The sequence below is a fragment of the Acinonyx jubatus genome, chromosome B4 (assembly GCF_027475565.1).
Source record: "Acinonyx jubatus isolate Ajub_Pintada_27869175 chromosome B4, VMU_Ajub_asm_v1.0, whole genome shotgun sequence".
NCBI lineage: Eukaryota > Metazoa > Chordata > Mammalia > Carnivora > Felidae > Acinonyx > Acinonyx jubatus.
In genome coordinates this window covers 88,848,138-88,866,035 of record NC_069387.1, presented here as the reverse complement: position 1 = coordinate 88,866,035, position 17,898 = coordinate 88,848,138, and the positions used below count along the sequence as shown (strand labels likewise).

The 17,898-nt window shown below is 37.0% G+C and overlaps 1 protein-coding gene and 1 long non-coding RNA gene across 4 annotated transcripts in view; both read right to left on the bottom strand.

Annotated features, from left to right (window-relative positions):
- MSRB3 (methionine sulfoxide reductase B3) overlaps nucleotides 1-17,898 on the bottom strand; it is a 172,293-nt gene that overhangs the window by 36,550 nt on the left and 117,845 nt on the right. The window lies entirely within an intron of this gene.
- On the bottom strand, nucleotides 617-9,746 carry LOC128316422 (uncharacterized). Its single transcript, XR_008300312.1, has 2 exons — nucleotides 4,156-9,746; nucleotides 617-4,075 (listed from the first exon to the last, which is right to left on the bottom strand). It is a non-coding gene; the product is annotated as an uncharacterized LOC128316422 (long non-coding RNA).

Genomic DNA, 17,898 nt, shown 5'->3' with positions numbered 1-17,898 from the left:
CTAGTATTTTTAGTTTTAGATGGATTAAACCTTCCATTTTTCAAATGCTTTTTAATTTGCCTGTATTAATTACATGCAATGAAAGTGCACCCGTTGAAAGTCTTATGTGTAAGATGAAGAAATCAGCACAAATTTACCTACCCTTGCACCTTTATTTCCTAATTCTAACTTGTTTGGTTGGCATAAACTGGGACTTTTGGCCCAAGTTGCTATTGGTGAAAGTATCCATTTTTTACTTGGTATAACTGTCCTTTCAAAAATCATTTTGACTTCGCATTTTGTGGTGATACCATCTTTGAAACAGTGATTTTAAACTTAATCCTATGTTTATTGTTTCATGCTCACAAATAGTCCTTATATACTATACTTTCCCCATAATCAAGTTCTCTATTTTGGTTCATTTCTCAGCAGCTTGGAATACTTCACTAAGTATTAACTGTGTGAACAATATGCTTCCCAAATCATCATGCATTGAGAAGATCTTCCTGCTTCTTTCATAGAGAATGGCAGTTGACCGGCTATAGAATTTGAGTCCCAGTCTTCTCACAGCTCTAAAGCCAAATGGTTTCATTGTCTTTTTTAAAAAGAAAAATGTTTATTATTTTTGTGAGGTGGAGGCGGGGGCGGGGGGGGGGGGTTGGGGTGTGTGTGTGTGTGTGTGTGTGTGTGTGTGTGTGTGTGTGAGTCGGGGAAGTGCAGAGAGAGGGGGGGAACAGAAGACCTGAAGCAGGCTCTGCACTGACAGCAGCAAGCCTGATGCAGGGCTTCAACTGACAAAATGTGAGATCATGACCTGAGCCAAATTCAGACACTCAACTGACTCAGTCACCCAGGCAGCCCATCTGTCTTTTTTTTTTTTTTAACATTTATTTATTTTTGACAAATAGAGAGAGGCAGAGCATGAGCAGGGGAGGGAGGGAGGGAGAGAGAGAGAGAGAGAGAGAGAGAGAGAGAGAGAATCCAAAGCAGGCTCCAGGTTCTGAGCTGTCAGCACAGAGCCCGATGTGGGGCTCGAACTCACAAACTGGGAGACCATGACCCGAGCGGAAGGTGGATGCTCAAACCGACTGAGCCACCCAGGGGTCCCCATCTGTCTTTTGATGGACAAGGCTGAGATGATGTCTGGGACAGAACTGATTGTTGTTCCTTCAGAGACTTCCTTTCTCTGTTTAGATGCTTAGAATATATTTTCGTGAGTACTCCTTTTTGTTTTACCTGAATGCTGGATGTCTAGATGCTGGTATTGTTTCACCAATTCTAGCAGGAACACAGTAAATGTGGTCTTTGAAACATGCAGTTCCTATCTTTCTTAATATACCTCTTACCGTTCTTTTCTTTGCTGTTTTGTCTTTTCCACTCTCTTCCTGAGGAAAATCACTTGCTCTGTTGCATCACTGTTTTCTGTCATCTATGTCTGTCATCTTAGGACCGAAACTCTTCAATTATTTTTTCTTTTTCCTCAGCATTACAAAATAGTTTGTCAGGTGGCTCTCCAGATTACTATGCATATATTTAAGAGATTCAATTTGCTTCTTCACTGCTTCTAATGAAGTTTTCAATTCAGCTACAACATGGTTAGTTTCCTTGCAGGATTTTCTTCGTTCTACCAGCTGTGTTACATCTCGGTCTGTGATGACATTTCATCTTTCATCTCTTTTATAAAGACTTTTTTTATCTCTCACTGAGAGCGCAAATATTTTTTCAATAAAAATATTTTTTAACATGTATGCTTTTCCCCAGAGCTTTGTTATTTTCATTTGCTCACACTGCCAAATATTTTGTAGTTCCACGCTTATTCATTTTCTGCTTCCCACACCAAATGAAAGAAGTGCACTTTGGCCTGCTATCGGCCCCAAACCATCATGAACATATATTCCTCTTCAATCCTTTCAATGTCCACCTAAGTGCTGTTACGAGTCTCCTCTTACACAGAGAGCTGAAGACCTCATTCATCTTTGTACGACCAGGTCAGTGATCCAGTACATTGAGGAAACAGGAGGGGGCAGGTGTTACAGGTTGTCCTCCTTGCGGACATCTATCTTTCTATACTTTTCGCTGACTTTGGCCAATCTTTTATGCCAGGGACCAGGGACCATTTTTCCCACATGGAATTTACTCTGTGGCCGGTCCTCCTACCCAAGTATATGAAGGGACTGTGACTGGTGGCCATCTGAATGCTGGTTACTGCCTGGTCCAGCAAGGATAGGTTCTAATTCTTACCTATATCGTACAATGACAGTTGCCTTTAGACCTAACGCATTCAACTGCTTTTGAATTTAATTGCTCCATAGTAGTGAAGGATTTCCAAAATGGAAGGTTCCCCACCTGTTGTGAGCACTACCCTGGCCTTTAAGTTCTCACAACTCTCCAGTTCAGAAGTATTATTTAGGTTCGGACGGGATCGCCTCTAACTTACAACCATACCACTTTCTCATAAGGGAGAATGACAAATCTTCCCCTGGTATCATCCATTAATCACATCCTCATCTACCTTATCTGGCAGGAATTCTCAAAGTTTAGGAAGTCCTTTCACATTACTTTGGTTATTTTAATTAGGATTTGGGAAGGTAGGGAAGGAACACATATCTTTTCATCTTGCCGGTTGTAGCTCAGTCTAACTTCCTCATCTTTAATCTCTAATTACGATGGTTTGAAAAAACTCTTAGAGAGTACTTTTAAAAATAAAAACTATTCAATAATAGTGAAGATAAATAACATTAGATAATATATATTTATATACGGTGATATTGTGATTTATAAGCAATACATATTTTGTCTTCACTCCTGTTCCTGACAGGATCCCGCTGGAAACAATGCAAGCCTAAGTGGTCTCTCCCTGGGACACACATTTATTCTTTTTTTTTTTAATTTATTGATTTATTTTGAGAAAGAGAGAGAGCACAAGCAGGGGAGGGGCAGAGAAAGAGGGAGAGAGAATCCCAAGCAAGCTCTGGGCTTACGTGGGGCATGGCGTTCCATCTCAAGAACTGAACCCTGAGATCATGATGCTTAACCGACTGAGCCACCCAGGAGTCCCTGACCTACATTATTCTTAACGATTAAATGAGATCTTAGTAATATGTCAGTACCTTTTGACTTTTATGATTGTTTTGCTGTAAGGGATCCAGGTTTGAAGATTAGGTGGTAGACTGGTAATTCTACTTGTCATAAGAAATATATGCAGTGTTTGGTCTTTGCCCCCTCTTGGCACAGACTCCTAAAAATCTTGGAATTTCCTAAGTGATTACAGTGACAAACGTGTCTTTTGTTATTCATAACAAGCCCCTGTCAACCACACCTGAGTCTATGTTAATGAGATGACTTTTGGAAAGCCCCTAGGTGACATAAGGATGGGGGCTGGTTGCCACAAGAACCAACCTTGTGATTAGACAGTTGAAACTCCCAACATTCCTGGGAGGGGAAGGCTCTGTAGATTGGGTTAAGTCTTGCAGGTTGATCAACATGAGGAAGTGCTGAGAGAGTCACGCTCCCAGAGAGGTCATAGAAGCTTTGCACGAGCTTCCCACATAAACACCCTGCGCATCTCTTCCACCCGGCTGTTCTTGAGTTACATTCCTTTACGACAAAATGGGCATCTAGTAAGAAAACTTCTTCCTGAGTTCTGTGAGCCGCTCTAACAAATTAATGAAACCTGAGGAGGAGGTTAGAGGAACCTTCAACTTATAGCTATAGGTCCATCAAAAGCACAGGTAACAACAACTTGGCCTTGTAATTGGCATCTGAAGAGGAGGTGGGGGCTGGGGGAGTCTTGTGGGACTGACCCCTTAACCAACATGCGGGATGTGATATTAACTCCAGGTAGACAATGTTAGAATTGAGTCAAATAGTAAGATACCCAGGGGGTGCAGAATTGCTTCATACGTGGAAAACCCACATGTCTGGTATCAGAAGTGAAGTGGTATCGGGGAGCATTAAGAACAGAGTAGATAGACACACAGGCATATGTTTTTTCTTGTTTTTCATATATATGTATATATAGTAGTAAAATATGCATAATATAAAATTTATCATTTTAATCATTTGTAAGTATACAGTTCAGTGGCATTAAGTACATCTAATTACGATGGTTTGAAAAAACTCTTAGAGAGTACTTTTAAAAATAAAAACTATTCAATAATAGTGAAGATAAATAACATTATCTGTCGGGCAACCATCACCACTAACCATCTCCCAGAATTTTTTTATCTTCCCAAACTGAAACTTTGTACCCAATTAAACAGTACCTCCCCCCGGCAAACCCCCTCTGCCCCGATCCCTAGTAACTGCCGTTCTACTTTCTGTCTCCAGGACTCTAGGTCTTTATGAATTTAACTACTCTAGGTACCTCATATAAACGGAATCGTATAATATTTGTCCTTTTGTGCCTGGCTTATTTCACTTAGCATAATGTTTTCAAGATTCATCAGTGTTGTGGCATGTATCAGAATTTCACCTGTTTTTAAGGCTGAATAACACTCCATTTTAGGTATATAGCTTAGTCTGTTTACCCACTCATCTTTCAGCGGGTGTTTCAGCCGTTTCTATCTTTTGGCTACTGTGAATAATGCTGCTGTGAACACTGGTGTACAAATATACCTGTTCAAGTCCCTTTCAATTCGTTTGAGTTCATACCTAAACGTGGAGTTGCTATGAATTGCTGTACAGTTTTCCATTACCAGCTGCACCGTTTTACATTCTTACTAGTAGTTGCCGATTTCTCCACATCCTTTCCAACACTCCTTATTTTGTTTTTTGTTTCTTAATAGTAGCCATTCTAATGAGTTCAGAACATATTTTTAATGGGTCATTTCCATATTCACACATCTCCTCATCTCAAATTTATATAAGAAAGGGTGTGGGGAACAATAGATGTCTGGACAAAGGCCTTCTGACTGTATCGAAATACTCACACTGGCAATCAAGCGTGTGGCCCTAGCATCATTAGCGACATGCTTACAGCCACTAAGGCAACAGACTCCAACCACTGTGTCACTGGCTAACACAGAGCTGCTTCTGTTAGGAAAAACGACTGTTAAGGAAGGACCGCATCAGCGGATGAGGGAAGAGGCTGGGGAGAGGTTACAATGCCAGACATCTTTTTTCCTTCTCCACCTGTTATGTAGGTGAGCCAGTGCATTTACCTAAGTCAGGATCAGAAGAGCTGGAGGAGCACACAGACGAAGAAGGGAATTAACTGCTTTCAGTATCAGCTTATGCTAACGTATATATCTCCAAACCCCATGTCAGCTCTCTTGTTTTACTATGGAACCATCAAGCTTTAAAAAAAAAAAAAAAAAAAAAAAAAAAAAAATATATATATATATATATATATATATATATTATTTTGGAATCCATTCCTCTTTCTTTACCACAAAACAGTCCTGTGCCAGAATCTGGTTCTTTTCTCATGGGTCTAACATTTCAGCTTGTTATAAACAGCATATGGATATAGATTATGCAATGATAATGTGTGCTACATTCCAAGGACTTATATCTTCTGTATGTATATATAAATAGCAAGTAATTATTGCATTGATTTTTTCTCTACTCTAAAAATAAATCATATACTAATCAACCAAGTAAAACACTAACCTGGTACATATATGCTTTTATGCTTTATAAATAGAATCCCTTCTTTTACTGACTTCAAATTTTTGAAAAAGCCTTGTGCTGAAAAATGAGAAAGTAGCCATGAAAGAAGTATTATACAAGTACCTAGCTTTTTGGATAAAACTCTAGATTTGTCCTTAAAGGCACCAAACATATTGAAGTCTAGTAAAAGATTTCCTAGTAATCAACTTCTGAATAATTTGTTAGTGTCAATGTTCTACTAGCCTTACATTTTTCATTTGTCCCATGATAGATGAATCTTGCCAAACAGCATATCCAGACTTAGACGTCAGTTGTCTCTGTGCATGCTCAGCTGCCATTTATTATCAGAACACTGCTCGGCATTATCTTTTAAAACACACAGAGACGTGCACACGCAGATGACGCTGCTCACATTAGCGAAGTGTGTGCTCGCAATAATCACCAAGAATTTCTGAAACTCAAATGTCAAAAAGTATCATCTTTACTTCCCTGGACCCTTCAGATGAGAACACACAGGGTTCTGCCTCACTATAACCTGACTTTCACCTTCTTCAAAAAGAGCTTATAAAAGAAGAAAGAAAGAAAGAAAGAAAGAAAGAAAGAAAGAAAGAAAGAAAGAAAGAAAGAAAAGGAAAGAGAAAAGAAAAAAAAAGAATACCCAAAGGCATGTCTCATCAATTACTAAATGGTCCAATATATTTGTAACTCTATCTCCTTTTCCTTTACACCAAGTGAGTGATGAAAACCTGATGGGACAGGCGAGCAACCCAACAACATCAAGTCACCGGGATGTATTCACAGAAACAGACAAAAGCAGGCCCAAGTGGGCACATAAAGATTAATGCTGGGAACTGCAGGAGCAGCAAGTAAAAACATCTCCATCACGAGAGGAAGAGGTTAAAAAGTTTAAGAAAATGTCTGAATACAGTTACTAAGACTAAGGCAGTGAAAGGGATTAATTTTTCAATTTTCTTGAAAAGCAGGAGTCAATCTGTGACCCGGCTCCCCAGGTATTACACACAGACCTCAAGAGCACAGTCATTTAGAGAGTAACTGCTTCAAGGAGTCCAGCTAAAACTACAAAGACACGAAATTCCAGGCAGACACAGGAAATTCTCTGGGGAATAAAAGAATTTTATGACTCATAAGATTAAAATCTCCTCAATACTCACTAAAGTAATCTAATGAAGTATTGTCACCAGGAGAGGAGTTTGATAAATTTATGTGTTGTACAGGAAAATTTAAAGCAAAACAGGAAATTGGACCAACGTGAACCTATATTCATTCGTAATTTTTCCCTTTCAGGGTAACACTAACCTCAAGGAAGGACACCAGAATTTTTTTATATGGTGTGACATTCTATAGGATGCCATACTTTTCACTACTGGGGTTTTAAGCAACATTTCGTATCCATATTAAAATAAAAAAAGATCGAGTTGGCCCGGGATTCAAACGTGGGTCATTTTGAAGGCTCTTAGACTTCAAAGTTAATACAATTTGAAAGAAGTTATAAGAGTTGAAGGTAGAGGCATGGGCCAGATGCCAATGTAAAGAGAAGGAAGGAGGTCACATTTTTCCTGGGGAGATCAACAACAACACAAACTGGAGATGGTATTGTTTCTTGACTTCAAACAATGCTGAGGCATGGTAGGAAATCAACATCAAGAAGGCTATCCTTCCTTCACAACATGTTCCATTTTTTTTTTTTTCCGAATTTAATCCTAATTCAAAATTTTGTCTGTTCTGTACGGAATTCCCTTCTGGTAACAGGTTGTAAAAGCAAAGCAAGCAACGAAAGCCTCTGTCTAATCTTTCCCCAGAACACAGAGTAACGTACGATATGTAACTATGAGTTGGATTGCAAATTACTTTTCTTTAATTTAGTCCAGTGTTTAGTTTCACCTCTGAGATATCAGTCTTCATCCTTCTATTTCGGTTTGATTCTATAGTCCACTTAAAACAGTAAATGTTTACATTGAAAGGACAAGAGAATGTGTGATGTATTTTAACTGTCAATGTGTTGTGAACAGCAGCAGCTGGAAGAAGAATGTGTAGTCCACTTCCCTGTTATTTTGAAGCCTTTTAGATTCTTCAATCAGCAGTTACATCCTTCAGTGCTCATATATATATATATATATATATATATATATATATATATATCTCCAATTACCATCTTGGAAAAAAAGGTAGTTAAATTTCTAGAGTTCACTTGTGGTCTTTGCACTGGGTTCTGCACTAACTTTCTGCTGGTGTAGGGAGTGAACTCATCACTGAACTTGGGAGCTTTTCTTTCATTTTTTAGGTCACTGCTTCAGATGGAGACGAAGGCCAGGGGCAAAAGAAAGGAGCTCTGTCCTGGCTATTACCTAGAGAGCTCCACGAAGTGTACTTAGTCTAGTTCCTCTGCCATCGTCATTCACATCATCCTGAATTCATTATGACATGGCTCCTGTCAAAGGCCTGCTTAGAAGACCAAACACTGAAAACAAGTTGATTCCCTTAATGTTTCCAAATCTGGTGCAATTCCACCGAGAAAACTGGAGAAATGTATGACCCTCTTGTTCTTATTGCTGTGCTATGAGGTTCAGTGGGAACACAGCTGGGGAGAAGCAGAGCCTCACGCCGTGCTGGAGGATGAGGACAACCGACATATGCATAGTTAGATGACACATTCAACTCAAGAATACCTGAAGTAGACAAGAGCCTCCATGGTCAGCCTCCTACCTATCGCCCTAAACACATCTCGAACCACACTCTCCCTTTGCACTCCACCCACACTAGTGTTCTCTCTGTTCCTTTAACATGTTAAGTTCTTTGCCATCTCAGGGTGCGTTGCATTTGCTCTCTCCTCTGCTTTCAACACTGCCCCAAACTCTCTGTTAGGATGGTCATACTTCAGACCTTAGCTCAGATACCGCCTTCTCAGTGAGACTTTCCCCCAAACCCTCTTTCTAAATTAGTGCTTCCCTCTACTACCACGACCACCCTCCCCTACTATCTGATCCTTTCTATTTCCTCTTCACCTCTTATGAGGGGTCATCATGTTTGCTTACTTATTTAGTGCCACACACACACATTAGAATATAAATAAATTCCTTAAGAGCAGGAGCCTTGCCTGTTTACCACTGTTTCTACTGTTCCCTTACAAGGCAGTAAATATTTAGTGAGTGGATGTGACACTCTACTAGAGGCTGAGGCTAAAACAAAATGAAAAGATACAGACTTGCTCTCAAAACCTTATAAAGAGAATGGAGACTGGAAAGTTACCATAGTATAATTGTTTGGCAGGGGGCGCATAAGTCTAGTAGAAAGAGCCTCCATATATCTTAACAGAAAAAAAAAAAAAAGTATATTCCAAGGGTGTGGACTGTGTGTGCAAAGGCACAGAAAGAGCTATAACAGCACAATTCTGTTTGAGGAGGTGGGGGGGTGGGGGAGTTAGTTTAGATCTTACAAACTATAAAATGCTAGGGGTGGAGGTGGGGGGAGGAAGAATTAAACAGAGAACAGGATCTAGGTCATGACAGCCTCTCCTTGCCGTACAAAGGGGGAGGGATTTCATCCTATAGCCAGTGGGAAGCCATTGAAAAGCTCTGGGCATAGGAGTACCATGATCAGATTTACATTGCAGAAAAATAACTGATAACAGATTTAGGTGATTCAGAAGATCAATTATAGGTAGGTAGCAGAGGGACAGCCAACAGCTGCACAACATATAGACAGGTATCAGAGAGGAAAAGGGACTCGATACAGAAAGAGCTCACACAAATTTTGCTGAACACTCATCTCGTCTCTGGATGGTTTTATTAGGCCATACGCTGCGGCATTCGTCCATGGTGCCGTCCTGACAGGCGGGTCTAGATACCAGTGTCTATTCTAAGAAGTGTTATCTACAGGGGCTGAATTGGTCACTGGATAGGGAGCTTTTTTGCCAATGCTTCGGTATTTAACGGTCCCAGACATTCTCCCCTCTGAATACAGGCAGGACTTGGAAGGACACTGCTGCCAATAAGCAGGGAATTCTGTTTCATGGGTGTAGGGACATTTCTCATCCTTCAGACCCAAATTCTCTAGCTCCAGTGCCAGTAGAAATAGTGTGACCTACACAATGTATTCAGGCAACCTGTGTATGCAAGGCTGAAATGTAGTGGCAAGAGGCTTGTTAGTCCTACAAGGTCAAGCACAGGAAAACCAGTGAAGGGTGGGGGGGCAGGGGGGCGGGTATGGCTATCGCTTCAAGCACTTGAGCTTGCAAAAACATAACTAACGCTTATGACCATCAGGCACCTGTCACAGAACTTCTGGGATGACCAAGCACTCTGGAGGTGAAATGAGATCGTGATGTCATCTGCAACTCGGAGGAGAGCCCTATGGATCCATGACCCATCAACGGTGATCTTCCACACTCACGGCCTTTCTCAACCAGAGTGCCCAGAGAATTAAGCTTGAAAGTCCTGATGTAAGACCTAACCTAAGGCATCCAGTGGATGTAACTAACTTTTCTCCTGAGCATCTAGAATAATACTTGGTATGTATCATCCTTGGGAAAACTGAGACAACTGATACTCAAATCATTTTCTGTGGCCTATGGTTCAGGTGAGAAATCCAGGGTAAAAAAGCTAACAGGGGTTTTGCTCTGTTCTCTCATGCTTCAAGACTTGCACTTAGTCTCATTCCAGTGCTTGAGACTATTCTCACCCCACCACATCCCCTGCCTGTCCAGCTGTCTCCTACTCATCCTCCAGGTTTCAGCTTAAAGCCAGAGGCCTTCCTTGACCACTTATACTAAGTGAGTTTGCCCGGGACATGAAGGGTCCAGGCCGTGAAACCCCTTATATGCCATGGGAGAGAAATTTCATCCTGTAGCCAATGGGAAGCCCTTGAAAAACTCTGGACAAAGGGGTGACATGATCAGATTTGCCAGTTCCAAAACCTCATACCTCTTCTGTGTAATCTTATTTTAAAAACTCATTCAAGCTATAAGATGAATAAGGTCTGAGGATCTAATATATAACATGTTTGTATCAACACAGTTGTTAATACTTATTTTATAATTGAATTTGCTAAAACAGCAGAAATAAATATTCTCACCAAAAAAAAAAAAAAGGTAAATATGTGAGGTGAGTGAATATGCTAATTAACTCAATATGGGAAATATTTTCACAATGTATATACATATGTCAAATCACAACAATGTATACTTTAAATATTTTAGCATTTTGTCAATCATACCACAATAAAGCTGAAAAACATCTGCAAAAAAAAAAAAAATGCTCCAAAAAAATTCACTCAATTAAGGCAGGGCCTGAATCTATGCTGCATCATATATACTCAGTATCCAACCCATTATAACAAGTGTTGAAATAGTGTTTCAATGAAGAAAGAGAGACAGAGAGAGAGAAAGAGAGAAAAGGAGGGAGGGAGGGAAAGAACGAACCATCTAATATTTGAACAACCGTGCCTTGATTGGATACGAAAGAAAGCATTTTAGCAGTTTAAAGAGGCATTGTTAATAAACGGAAAACTATCAAGGGCTACTTACCAAAAATAGCACTGAATACCTCACAAGGAGTGGGGAAAGAAAATTAGTATTATCCAGGGCTACCATGATCAATCCAATAAGATAGAGCAAGCTACAATTCTAATATGTTGTTTCATGAAAAGGCACATCCATTGGAAACATCATTTTCAGGCCTAACTATTAAGCCTGTCCGTTAATTATGATGATCTTGGCTATTTGGAAACCTTTGAACATGGCACACAATTTCAAAGCTCACAACAGGCACAATGAAAGGCAAAATAATCACTTATCCCTCTACTGGGGCTTTGAGACAGGAATATACATAATATACTTCAGGGAAAAGATAAAATTAAATAATTTTATTGAGTTGAATGAAAATATGACTATAGTAATGGTATCAGTAAATAGCCCTGAATACTTGACTAGGTTCCTGCACATGAAACCTTGGGTAATCCATGTGCTGCCTTTCTGAGCTTGTATTATTTGTAAACTAAGAGCATTAGACCACATGATCCTTAATGTTTGTTTTTTAAGTGGTAACATTCTACTCTTATAAAACCAAGTCATGACAAATCACATCCTTCATTTTATATATGTGTGTGTATAACATATTTTTAGTATACATTAAATATAAATATATAAACATACATTATAAATAATCTAGTTTATAAAGGTTTCATCAATAAATTACAGAGTACCAATACAACAATGATTCTTTCTTCCCTTCCATAAATAAGCACTTTTGTTTTTGCCTTTCTAAAAGGCATGTGTGATTGAATATCTTTAAACTAAAAGCAGCTTATAAAGGGAAGTTTGTGAGAATTTAAGCATCTTCCATTCTCATGATCAAGTAGATATGATGATCGTTACAAATTTTTCAAAGGTGAAAGAGTACAAAGTTTGCATTTGTTTGTACACGCAGGGTTTTAAGGAGACTTGAATATAATGGGTAGCATATGTACAAAGGTTGCACCGGTGACCATAGAGAGAACTACTTTATTTAAACACAGAGTATACAGATACACAAAACTGATATAAAAAGAAACAACACAATGAAGATATCCCTATGGAAAGCTCACATTCCTATTCCTCCTAGCATTTGGGAGAGAAAAATGTCACAATCTAAAAAGAACTAAAGTCTCCATGGCATATTCAGAGGTAGAAACACGCTTTTGTTCACTTGGTACATCTTTTACCTGTACAACTGCCATTATTATGGAAGTAGGAAAAACAGACTTAATGAAGTATGCTGTATCTGAAAACAGTACTCTATTTTTGCTGAGCTTTATTTATTTGAAAAGTACACTTAATTGAAAACCTACATAATGAGTACCCAACAAATACTCAAGTTGTTGAAACAAAATAAGAATGAGATTGCCTATCAAATATGCTACCTAATAAAAGGGAGGGTACATGCCCAGGACATGACCACTGGCAGCAGTTCTGATAAGCAGGACCCAAATGCTACATTGTAAAATGGTCTTCAGCAAACTTTCACCTTGGGGAAGGTTAATTGTCAGAAGCCAGATAGAGCAACAAATATAACTCATACACTCATTCATTCCACACCATTCTCTTTATCTCTGTTCAGCTAATCTGTTAAAAAGAACACAAATAGTAACAGCCAGAAATAATTGAATGTTAATAAATTATGACAGGTATTATGCTAAGCCTTTTAATTCACTGAATCCTCTCAACAATCCCCTCAAGTTAGCACTATTGTTTTGTATCAGTTTTAGCAGTTAAGAGAAATTCAGCCATTTCCCAAGATTGTACACAGTGAACAAGTGGCTAAACTGGGATTTGAATCTAGAGTGCATGCTCTTAACCATCTCACTAATGAATTCCCAACAACTGTTCTGGTACCAACCAGAAAACAGCATAAATAAACCTATTAAAATATCAACTGGGTAAATTATTTGTAACATAGATGATGACATCCTTCATATACAAAGAGAATTTACACAGCCACAAAATATATATATAAATATACCAATAGAAAAATACATAAATTACATAATCTGGCAATACATAAAAGGAAAAATGTTCAATAATTATATTTAAAAATTTAAACTCATTAATAAGGAATGTAAATTAAAACATTAATGAGATATTAGGTTTCAAATATGACATACATTATCAGGTACTAAATAGGATGAAAATATTCAGTATTGAAGAAATAGGGCGGGGAAATAGAAACACCTACAAATCCACGTGGAAATTACATAAGCACAACTTTTCTAGAAAGCAATTTGGCAATTACAGCAAAAGCCTTTAAAATGTTCATAATAAGACCAGGAAACAGTCAGAAAGTATACCATTCCTATTCTGGGATGTTCTAAACATTCTGTTCTTTAAAAAAAAAAGAAAAAAAGAAAAAGAAAGCTCAAGGTAGGGGATGACTTACTATCTAATAAATAGTTATGATAAACAAAACTTATAAAAGTTATTTCAATGTTAAATCTACATAATTGTTGATAATATGGTTTGAAGTATAATGTAACATATAAAAAGGATTTTATAAATGGATGAGGAATTTTATAAGAAAAAAATTACTAATAATTTGAAACACGAATTCCCAAAATTTCCAATTATTTCAACGAATCTGTAAAGGTACAAGTGAGAAAAAAAGCAAATATATATATATATATATATATATATATATATATATATATATATATAAAACACACACACACACATATATTATACACACACACACACACACACACACATATATATATATATATTTCCAATATATATTTCCATTAGCAGTCACTTCCTATTTCCCCTCAGAGAGTCCAGCCCTAAGAAACCACTATTTTATTTTCTGTCTCTATAGATTTTTCTCTTCTGGACATTTCATATCAATGGAATCATGTAAGATGTCCTCTTTTATTGCTGACTTTCTTATATAAGATAATGTTTCCAAGGTTCATCAGATTGTAGCATGCTTCAGTATTTCATTTGTTTTTCTGGCTAAGTAATATTCCATTAAATAAATATATCACGTTTTATTTATCTACTTATTAGTTGATGGACATTTGGATTGTTTCCATCTTTGGGCTATCATGAACAATGCTACTGTGAATATTTGTGTACAAATTTTTATGTGAACATATGTTTTCATTTCTCTTAGTTTTATCCTAGGAGTGATAAAGCCAGCAGGGTCATATGCTTGCTCTATGTTGAATGTTTGAAGAACTGCCAAACTATTTTCCAAAGAGGCTGTACCATTTTACATTCCCTCCAGCAATGCATGAGGGTTTCGATTTTTCTACATCCTTGCCAACATTTGTTATTGTCTTTTTTATTATAACCATCCTATTCAGTGGAAAGTGGTTTCTTATTGTGGTTTCACTTGCATTTTCCAAATGGCTAATGTTTTGCATTTTTTAAAAAATGCATATTGCCCATTTGTATATCTTTTTTGAAGAAATGTCTATTCAGATCCTTTGCCCATATTTTTTCTCCTGGTCAATAAATGAGGTTTATTTTTCTAAACTCATGAAAATCAGACTAAATTTTTATAATTCTTGAAGTTTTGTCTAAATCGAAATTATTTTTAAAGCAGAATTATATGCAAGTGAAGAGCTAAGAGAAATTCCCATTGAAATACATTTTCTGTATCATCCTTTTTTAAAAATAATGATTTACTAAACCAGTAAGTTCAGTAACACCATAAATGAGTACTAACAAGAAATTTCTGAGCTATCACTATTAACACCAGTAGACACAAATCTATTTCTGACAAATTGTATTTATTCAAAGTGTAAGTGTGATGATTTGACATACATATACTTTGTGAAATGACCACAGCAGGTTAATTAACACATCCATCACCTTGCAGTTATCTTGTCTGTGTGTGTGTGTGTGTGTGTGTGTGTGTGTGTGTGTGTGTGTGTGTTAAGAGCACTTAAGGCCTACTCTCTTAGGAAATTTCAAATACAAACACAGTATTATTACCTGTGTAATAGTCACCATATTGTACATAGATCCTCAGAGCTTACTCATCTTTAACTGAAGGCTAATACCTTTTGACCAGCATCTCCCCATCTCCCCCACCTCCTAGCCCTTGGTAACCACCATTCTACTTTCTATGAGTTCAACTTTTATTTTTAGATTCCACATCTAAGTGAAATCACACAGTATTTTTCTTCCCTCTGGCTAATTTCATTTAGGATAATGTTCAACCATGATGAACATGGTTTATCCATGTTGTTATAATAGCAGAATTTCCTTCTTCCTCATGGATAAACAATAATAATAATAATTTATATATATATAGATGTATATATATATACAAAATGATGATACTGGTCGTCTATCTTACACCACTCGCAAAAATTAACTTGAACTAGATCTAAGTCTTAAATGTAAAACCTGAAACTATAAAAATGTATAAAAATTTATATATATAAAAATGTATAAAAATTTATATATATAAATTATATATATATAATTTATATATATATAGATCTATATATATAATTTATATATAGAGAGAGATCTATATATATATATATAGATGTATGTACACACACACACACACACACACACCACAATCCTCTTTATCCATGTATCCATCAACAGACACTTAGGTTGCTCCCATATTCTGGACTATTATGAATAGTCCTCCAATGAACATGGGAGTATGGATAGCTCATCTCCTTTGGATATGTACCCAGAAGTGGGATTGCTGGAACATATGGTAGTTCTGTTTTTAATTTTTTGAGGAACCTCCATGGTGTTTTCCATAGTAGCTGCACCATCTTACATTCCCACCAACAGTGCACTAGCATTCCATTTTCTCCACATACTCATCAACACTTGCCTCTTGTTTTTTTAATCACAGCCATTCTAATGGAGTTAGAATGAGTTAATATCTCATTGCGGTTTTGATTTTTATTTCCCTGATGATTAGTGATGTTGAGCATCTTTTCACATACCTTTGGCCATCAGTATGTCTTCTTTAGAAAAATATCTATCAGGTTCTTTGTCCATTTTTAAATTCAATTGTTTGTTATTTGGCTATTGAGTTATAGGAGTTCCTTATATATTTTGGATATTGACCCCTGATCAGACATATGGTTTGCAAATATTTTTCCCCCATTCTGTAGGTTGCCTTTAGTTTTTGCTGATTGTTTCTTTTGCTGTGCAGAAGATTTTTAGTTTAATGTAGTTCTATCAGTTTATTTTTGCTTTTGTTGCATGCCATTGTGGTGTCCTATCCAAAACTGCCAAGACCCATGTCAAGAAGCTTATTCTCTATTTCTTCTTCTAGTCATTTTACAGTGTCAGGCCTTACATTTTTATAGTTTCAGGTTTTACATTTAAGACTTAGATCTAGTTCCAGTTAATTTTTGCGAGTGGTGTAAGATAGACGCCCAGTATCATCATTTTGCATGTGAATATCTAGTTTTCCTAGCACCATCTATTGAAATGACTATCCCTTCCCTATTGTGCATGCTTGACATCCTTGTCAAATATTAGTTGACTGTATAATGTGTGAGTTTATACCTGGGCTCTTCTGTTCCATTTGTCTATATGCCTGTTTTTATGCCAGTACCACATTTATTTGATTACTATAGCTCTGTAATATATTTTGAGATCAAGAAGTGAGATACCTCAGCTTTATTCTTCTTTCTAGGGATTTCTGCACCTATTTGGATTTTTTGTGGTTCCACATGAATTTGGGGAATGTTTTTTCTATTTCTGTGAAAAATGGCATTGGAATCTTCATAGGTATTGCATTGAATCAGATCACTTTGGGTAGTAGGGACATTTTAACATTACATTCTTCTGATCCATGAGCATAGGATATCTTTCCATATACTTGTATCTTCTTCAACTTCTTTTAGCAGTGTCTTAGAGTTTTCAGTGTACAGATCTTTCACCTCCTGGTTAAATTTATTCCTAAGTATTTTATTATTTTTGATGCAATTGTAAGTGGAATTATTTCATTTCTTTTCCATATAGTTAGTTCATTGCTAGTATATAGAAAAGCAACTGATTGTTGAATATTGATTTTGTATCCTGCAACTTTACTGAATTTATTAGTTCTAATAGTTTTTTAGTGGAGTCTTTAGAGTTTTCTATATATAAGATCATGTTGTCTGTGAACAGATATCATTTTATTTCTTCCTTTCTTATTTGGATGCCTTTTATTTCTTTTGCTTGCCTAACTGTTTTGAAAATTAATTCCAACATTATGCTGAATAAGAATGGTGAGATTGGGCACCCTTGTCTAATTCCTCATCTTAGTGGGAAAGCTTTCAATCTTTCACCATTCTGTATGAATGGTGAATGTCTATTAATATTCTATTAATGTGTATGTCATATTTATTGATTTGCCAATGTTGAAACATCCTTGCATGCCAGGAACAAGTGTAAATTGATTATGGTATGTGATCCTCTTAGTGTCCTTTTGAATTTAGTTTACTAGTATTTTGTTGAGAATTTTTGTCTCTGTACTCATCAAGGATATTGGCCTGTAGTTTCCTTTTTGTAGTGCCCTGATCTGGCTTTGGTAACAGGGTAATGCTGGCCTTGTAAAGTGAGTTTGAGAGCATTCTCTCCTCTTTAATTTTCTGGAAGAGTTTGAGAAGAATAGGCATTAACTCTTTTAAATATTTGGCAAAATTCATCAGTGAAACCATCCATCTGGTTTGGGCTTTTTTGTCGGAAGGTTTGCCTGTTTTGTCTGTTTGCTTGCTGTCTCTTTTTATTTAGTATTTGTAATAATTGCTGTTTTGTTCTAGTGGTATTTTTATACTACTTAAGTACCC